At 36.1% G+C, this 8,155-nt stretch overlaps 1 long non-coding RNA gene across 10 annotated transcripts; it reads left to right on the forward strand.

Annotated features, from left to right (window-relative positions):
* Positions 1-4,069: 4,069 nt before the first annotated feature.
* LOC110923659 lies at positions 4,070-7,738 on the forward strand. 10 transcript variants are annotated; one of them, XR_002584196.2, is made up of 5 exons: positions 4,071-4,391; positions 4,466-5,008; positions 5,632-6,519; positions 6,616-6,857; positions 7,203-7,738. It is a non-coding gene; the product is annotated as an uncharacterized LOC110923659 (long non-coding RNA). The 10 variants fall into 10 exon arrangements; XR_004881870.1 differs by having other exon boundaries at positions 4,466-4,554; positions 4,631-5,008; positions 5,632-6,857; XR_002584200.2 differs by having other exon boundaries at positions 4,072-4,391; positions 4,466-4,554; positions 4,930-5,008; positions 5,632-6,857.
* The last annotated feature ends 417 nt before the right edge of the window (positions 7,739-8,155 follow it).

Here is an 8,155-nt window from a genome sequence, read left to right on the forward strand (position 1 = left end):
TCATTGTTCGTTACTGATGACGTGGGTAGCTCAAGCTTAATAAACTAACTATTAGTGCAAAATAGCTTAAAGGGTTAAAGGGTTCGAGTAAGCTACCCGCTGTAGTGAACAACAAAAAGCATTACACAGTGTCGTGTCCCATCACATTTTACGTGTGGCTTCTCTCACTCCGCTGCAAAAGGGGAACGTGAGAAGAGATAGTCTTTTACCCACAGGTCCGAAGCCTTCAACCTACCAAAACGGGTAACCCCCTCACCGCATCATCGAATCACTTGTTTGCCATGTTCCTAAGCATGTCATGGAAAGTCTCGTTGCTGGCAGTAGTGTCACAAACACGAACGTTCCACTGAGGAAGAAACATAGGAAAATTAGCCTTTACAGGCCCCTTCCCCTTAACCACCTCCGGTTTCTCCTTCAAAGCTATCTTAATCTTCTCTTCAACCTATTTCTTCTTCTCATCAACCAACACAGAGGAAGTAGCTTCCTTAACACCCCCAGCAAAAACCCCTCCCTCAGGGGAAGTAGGTTTAGGAGTACCACTCTAAAACTTCTTCTTCAAAACAACTTTCGATTTTTTAACCTCACCAACAGCTGTAATAGACCTCTCAGGGACAATCCTTTTGGACTCATTCAACTTCTTCAAAACACCAGATATCTCTGCTAGTCACTAGTATCACCTGCCTCACTAGAAACCTCTGGAACCTCTTTTTTAACAGGCTTCACACCAATGACAGATGTGATAACATTGACATCATCTTCATCACCACTATCAACGGAGATAGGGTTAGAAGATTGTGAAACAACAGCAGGAGAAGAAGTAGACCTGGTAGACCGGTGAGGAGGGGCAGATTGTTTCTTAGCAGAAGAACCATCAACAAGAGGCTGAACGGGAACACTTTTAAAATCACCACTAGTCTGAACATGCTCATTATGATGAACCATAGAAGGAGCACCCTCAAGAACCTCCTTCTGACCGATCTCCACACTAGGAGGATCATCCAACAGAATGTAGTCCAAAGCACTCATTTCTGAAAAATAAGGAACAAAACATAAGCATCAAACAAACATATAAAAGGTAAGACAAACATAAAAATCACATACCCTTCTCATTTAAAGGCATTATATTAGTCTTGAAAATCTAATTAAATTCAACCAAAGTATAATAAATATATTTCAGTGGAAAATAAATATATTTCAGTGGAAAATAAATAATATAAAAACTTTCTGTTTTAATTTTTCCAAAATCACATACCCTCGTTTGTAGCAGGACAGGCTATAAGGAAAGCGGAATCTAAAAAGGTGGATAAACACGCTAAAGCATGTGCTGATAACCAACATGCATTTGTCCCCTTCGCCTTCGACACCTTTGGCTCCCTAGCTCCAGAAGCTATCCGTTTGTTGACTAGGGTCCAAAAGGTTGTCCACAGCAGTTGCTCATCAACAGGGGGCCAGGGGTTTGTCTTTAATAGGCTAGGGTTTGCTATTCAGAAAGGGGTAGCGGCGCAACTTGTTGCTCGCTTACCTGCGATATTGATGTAACTCGGCCAATATTTTATATATAAATAAAATATTTTTATGTGGAAAAAAAAATTATTTATTTATTATTATAAAAACCTAGTTTCAATGACTTGATATAAATACATATCACATTACAAAATGACGATTTTAATATTTTAATACTTAGAAATCCTTTATTTTACATAGGCCTTTTCGCCCATTTATCATTGCATACAACCTAAATAGTTATATGATTATTAAAACAACTATATATGAACATTTCGTTTAATCGTTTTTATGAGCTTTTATCATATACTTTTACCTTTACGTTTTCATATCATTTTTACATTTCTTTTATACCGAGACCTAAACCTCGAGACTCGTACTTTATTTTATCCTTTTATTATACTTTATTCCTATACAAATGCATTTATACTTTTACCCTTTTATGCTAGTCTTCGCTTTACTCACCTTGCTCTTACGCTTATTCGTGATCCTTCTCGGATTAACTTCGCAAGACTGTGAGTATTACTTATCTCTTTTTCATACACTTTTGGGATAATTCATGTACAAATATACAAAATACACTTTCACTTACAAATTTATTTATGCACAATTACAATTCAATTACATGTTCTTAGTTACCTATGTGTTTTTGTATGTTTAAACATGCATAGTTACAATTGTTATTCTGTTAAAACCATTAACTATGTACAAACCGACCTTACAATGTATAGCGGTATAGGATTGACGACCACCTAAGATTCATTTTACCCTTTTCGAAGGGAACACATGGTCATTATTAAGTACTTTCTTCACGTTTTACAAGTTTAGGTGTGCATAACGTCTTACATGTAGGTTTGGTTTTGCCTTTTGTACTACCTTGGAGTGTTTACATGATTACATATGGTACTTCTTTAGACATGTGAATTGTACATTTCAAACTTACAATATACACACATACATATACAACCCTAAGTATGCCCACCAACAACTCTTTGTTGACGTTTTTTTCGTACATATTTCAGGTGCTAGTATATGAAGCTTTATTCAAGAGAGATCACATAGGAATTCGAACCTAGACTATCAACATAAACTAATGTTGTGCTATCGTTTACTTTAGTTGAAAAATATGTTTCCTTTTCATGTATTGTACAACAATTTAGTTCCAATGATTAATATATTTCAATTTAGTACCATGAGTCTTTGAACAATCTATTACGTCTCTCCTCGATTTTTCCGCCATCGGTTGGGGTGTGACACTTTTTTACCTTGTGCCTAATCTAATTTCCCTCCCAACACCACTATTATCACCCCACAATCATCCAAAGTCGAAGATTGCACTCCCCATATAATGATTGCATTTCCAAGCCACTGACTGCCCCTTTAAAACTACCTAACACGTATACTTTAGATAAGCATACCAGATGCTATAGTACAAACCTTTTGTAAGCTATTCTTATATATAGTTGTAACAAAAAAACAACGTTGCTAGAATAGGTGCCACTGTTAGTCCAAATACTATGTCAATAAACCTACGCATGCATCTAAAGTAAAATGAAAGCAAAAACGAAGCATGCAAATAAGATAAAACAGAAAATATGACCATGTTTTAATTGTGTCACCAACCAGTATGTTATCTAATCCTAAAGAATTCAAGCGTTTGAAGAACAGCTGCATCAAATACCAACAAGTAATAGAACATTTCCTGCCTGTCTTATGTAATAAAACACATTTCAATTTATACTTTTCAGTTAAGTAAACAATCAGCTAATTAAAAAAGGAATCAGTTATATAATCTCTTAACATAAAGGTGAATGGGCTTTTGTTGTGACCTTGCAGGTAATCTTTAAACTAATTTTCATAGCTACATTCTGGATCATCATGAGTCTTTTAACGGGTTATTGAGTAAAAAAAGTTATATGATTAGAATAGGCAGGATATAAAAAATGAACACCTTCTTCTCATCAATCGCGGCTTTAATCATGTTAATCTTCTTACCAAACGCCTTTTGCTTTTCTTTATTCGCACAACACCATCGCGACTTGCACATTACCATCGCGACTTGCACATTTCTTCAGTGGAGAATCATTGTTCATCACTCAATATTTCTGAATCTTCTCTTAGCTATCATCCAATCATGTTTCTCTTTTGATTTTTTTGGTATAATTTCTTATATCGGGTGTCCGAATATCTTGGTTTGAATAAGATTTTTGATTCTTAGTTTCTAATTTGATTCATAGTTTCTAATTAACTAATAGACGAAGAAGGAGATGATTAAATGGGGTATCCCAATTTTTCTACCGTGTAATCATACAATATTAGAAAAAATGACAATAAATAAATAAAGTAAAACAAATCTATATCTATATCTATATCTATATCTATATCTATATCTATATCTATATCTATATCTATATCTATATCTATATCTATATCTATATCTATATACTATATAAAGCATCTCCTATGTACCAAATAGTAATTTCCATTCATTTTTTAAGACGGCATATGAAGGGTTAACTTAAAATGCCTATTTTTTTTCCATTTTGTTCCCTTTCTACCCTTCTCACATAAAATAGATACAGGATTAATCAATCTCCATCTCTCTACATCCGTTCACTTCTCATTCAATGCCATTATCAGTTTCTTCAACTCAACCGTTCCTCTTTGAATGCAATCATCAGATTCTTGAATTCAATAGCCCTGTTCGTTTGCATAAGTCCTCCCGAGATGACGCCAGGTCAGTGATGATGGTGTTTGGATGATGGCAGTGGTAGGTTGTGGACAAAGCGAAGCCCGACGATGGCTTTAGGGTTCCGTCGCAAGTCAGTCGAGGGGTTATTAGGATTTGGGCAGAGCCATACCTAGGGTTCCGATTGATAATTCCAGAGGTATGTTTTTGGATTTGATTATGTTTGGTAATGATGATAATCGAATGAGACTGATCTATACCCGTGTTTCAAAGGTGTAATCGGTGTTTAAAAGGACGGATTGAAACAACCCCTCTTCATCTCGCCAAAACCCTAATCGATTCGTCAACCACCACATCTGCAGGTTTCTCTTTCCCTCTCTACTGGTTTTGTTTCTTATTTCTTGTAATATATGAACTCAGTCATGATTCCTGTTGAAGATTGATGGTTATGAATTTGTATTTTTATGCTTTTGTTATGTAATGGTGTCTTTGGTATTGTGTTTGGGACCATAGAACCTCTGCTCTAGCCTGTTGTGTTGATAACAAGTCTAGGTTAAAGAAATTAAAGGTACTTTTTATAATTAAAAACGTGTAATTGCTTTCGATTGCAATTCTGCTGAATATTAGGCAAGTTTCCTATCTTCTAATTTTAGTTTGCAGTTTATTATTGACTTTAACTGTGATTTAGTTTCAAATAAATCCATTAACGTTGTCTTTGGTTGGTATTGAATGCCCAGGTATGTCTCTTCTATGGGTGGAACATTGGACGGGTCAGGTAGGCTGTATAGCTAGCCAAATGGGTTTGGGTTAAAACTGGTAATCTTCTTAATCTGAGTCGGGTCAGCCGGGCTGGGTAACAGGTCACATGATTTAGTTATGTTTTAAAAGTCCTCTTGTTTGACCTGTTCGGAAACTTCTAATACATGTCTAAATGTGTCAAGCCTGCCTGTCAACACTCTTTTCCTTATTTTTTGAGTTTTCATCTGACTCTTGACTGACCCTTATATGCACGATTATCACTAGACATCAACTGACGTAATCACTATCAAGTGGGTGATTAACTGACACAAAACTACCAATCATAACTGTAAACCAAGATTAACCTTGTTTGACCGACCGAGTTTGACTTTCAGGTTTCACCCATTTGACAATTGAATAAAAAAAAATAATTGTAATAAACAACCTAAGTTTAATTTTTCTTCATATACATAGCACACATATACGTGGTGCTTCGTTTAATCACACGTGTTGAATTATATGTATGCATTCAACACGTGTGATCAACCAAAGCACCACTTGGAAGAACATGTTGAATGAATATCCAACTTTAACTAACTTAACTGTCAAACTACATTAACCGTTTTTGACCCATTATGTTCCAGACTAAATAAACTTATAATAATATTTATATTAATGTCTAGATTTATTATATAATTCAGCAGATCCGACCCTGCAGACGGCCAAAAAGTGTCTTACTTTTTGCGGCCCTTATGGGAATCACCACCAAAACCGTTCAACGAGATCCCACATTATTATCATGAAAACGTGTCGGTGAAGAATCTCTGCAAGCTTCACGGTTGGAGGATCCGCGAGTTCCCAAGGCGCGTGTTTGATGCAGTTCTATTCAGTAACGAAGTTGACCTTTAACAATTAGGTGGCATGAGTTGTACCCTTACGTTACTGAATTTGTACTCCTTCAGTCAAACTCGACGTTCACAGGGTTACAAACTTGGTTTCGGTTCTGAGTAGCAGGCCACAGTTTCAGGCTTCTTATATTGATTTCGTTCAGAACCATAGGTGTATATAGTTTATAAGTGATCTTATATGATTTTTGTCATATAAAGATAGTTTTAGGATTGTATTTTTGTCACTTAAGAAGCCACTAAATGATTGTATGATATTACATTTAGTAATAAAATAGTCCAAGGATAGTGTTTAATGTATGTATGCTGTTTGAAGTTGTAATAATCGGATAATCTATTGTTTTAATGTTTAACTAAATGATTGATACTCATGTTGTTTAAAATTTTGTTGCTATCCAGTACCGGCTGCATACTTCTTTCAATGGGACAAGATGAGTTCCATCGAGAAGCTGTAGACACATTGAATTATGTCGTATAACAATCCGATTACACCGTACAAACCCTCGTAAACATCACGGGCTATTTGTCACTGGCAAAAACCGTTAGTGTGGCCCAGGTTTTTCTTACTTCAGATGTAAAAGACAATATTGACAAATTAAATGTTGACTTAAACAATGCTGCTGGTACACTGAGGCATAAAACACACCTAAACTCACCAAAACTAAGATTCGTTTTTGATACTGTGTAAGATTCCTTTTATGAACATGAGGTAATAAAGTCGTTTAGTTTAGATTTTGAAATTATCCAATTGTTTTCGATTCTGTTCATTGTTTGTTTCAGGCGGTCATCTATGATTGCTATCGCCATAGTGATGCTTCTTGTTTCAGGAGGAGTGAGCGACGGTTGTAATGGAGTCGGTGGTCTCAGATGTTGGCGAGACATGGATTTAGGTCTGAATTGCATTGACGGTTGCAAAGGTGCTGATGATGCCGGCGGCTAGGGTTGTTGTCGAGTGTAGATGGTGGTTATGCTTCGAACCCTAAATCTCCTCTCTTTATCACTCATCTCAACCAGATTTTGAGGTAAGTTTTTGACTTTTTTTGTTGTAATTATTTGTTTGTTTTTTTCTTTATTTCTTATCGCAGGTTTTATTCAATACTCGATAAATCATGTTGATTCGCCTCGGATCGATTTGTATGCATAATTCTCTTATTATGATTTAACCTTAAAGGTTGGTTTGATTTCTATGTGTAGTTGATTTAATTAGATTGTATTGTTTGATTTTAAAAATCTCTTATAATTTAATCCATAACGATTTTCACATTGAACCCACAATTGCCTGTATTTTGAGTTACATCGAGATCAGCAGAACTAACTTAGATTACTGTTCATAATAGTTGACATGGTTTTCTTTTTTCGATACATAGTGGTACCAAACCGCGCATTTCATGTACGCAACAGCAAGACAGAAGAAATTGTATTCATTGGCGGCACACTGATGGACCCAGACTCAGTAGATGGGTGGCACTTGCTCACAGATCTGAGTGAGCACATTGGACGAATCCGCATAACAAGTGACGAGCTGGCAGTCGGGTTTGCAAGGCGCAGGGTAATCGTATTTAATTTACGAAACCAAATGATATTAGGAGACGAAGAGTTTAGGAGGGAAATAAACGTGGGCACAGCTGATGCGTACAATAGGGCTCTAATGTTTCTACCGTCTGCTCTTCCATTCGCCAGAGATAAACTAGGAAACAGATGGATGCTGTGGTTTTATTTGGTCTGCTATACAGCGGTGGTGTGATGGTGGGGCAGGTCATGAATGTTGTTTAATTTGCTTTTGGTGCCTTTGTTTTGGATTCACATCAAATTGGGTTCTTTTAGTTTGTTTTCTGTTTATTCATGATAGATATGATATTTATGGTTATGTCTATGAAAGGTCAGTACTCTTTAGTTCAAGATATTTATGGTTGTTGGTTACAGGCCCCACTCCACACACACTCACAACTCACTTCAAGATATGTGAATGTGAAATTGATATGCTGAACGTGAAAGGAAAGCTTGCAGTATTTGATAAAACAAAAAGGGTTACTACTTTATTTAATAAACAAAAGGCTTTATATATAGCCATACAATATGTGAACGTGGGAATTAAAAATATTAAAATCCTAAACTATATCCTAAAGAACAGGTAATAGGGATGACCCACTCTTCAACTTAACATGCAGCTTTATAACGTGCAATTCCAAGGAATTTGGTCAAACTTGTTACCAAGTCTAATTCACTCATGCATAACATGCCACTATCCATCGACCTGTACCCGTTAAACCGTACTTGACCCGTATCCGACCCGATCAAGATTAATCCCAACATTCACCCT

The sequence above is a fragment of the Helianthus annuus genome, chromosome 2 (assembly GCF_002127325.2).
Source record: "Helianthus annuus cultivar XRQ/B chromosome 2, HanXRQr2.0-SUNRISE, whole genome shotgun sequence".
Lineage (NCBI taxonomy): Eukaryota > Viridiplantae > Streptophyta > Magnoliopsida > Asterales > Asteraceae > Helianthus > Helianthus annuus.